A 317-nucleotide genomic window follows, 5' to 3' on the forward strand; every position below is an offset into this window, starting at 1 on the left:
TCCCTGCACAAAACCATGCTGCCTATCACTAATAAGCCCATTTTCTTCCAAATGTAAATAGATCCTATCCCTCAGTATCTTCTCCAGCAGCTTCCCCACCACTGATGTCAGGCTCACCGGTCTGTAATTACCTGGATTATCCTTGCTCCCCTTCTTAAACAAGGGCACAACATTAGCAATTCTCTAGTCCTCCGGGACCTCACCCGTGCTCAAGGATGCTGCAAAGATATCTGTTAAGGCCCCAGCTTTTTCCTCTCTCCACCTTCCCTCAGTAACCTGGGATAGATCCCATCTGGACCTGGGGACTTGGCCACCCT

The sequence above is a fragment of the Rhincodon typus genome, chromosome 46 (genome assembly GCF_021869965.1).
Source record: "Rhincodon typus isolate 14 chromosome 46, sRhiTyp1.1, whole genome shotgun sequence".
In the NCBI taxonomy this organism is placed as follows: domain Eukaryota; kingdom Metazoa; phylum Chordata; class Chondrichthyes; order Orectolobiformes; family Rhincodontidae; genus Rhincodon; species Rhincodon typus.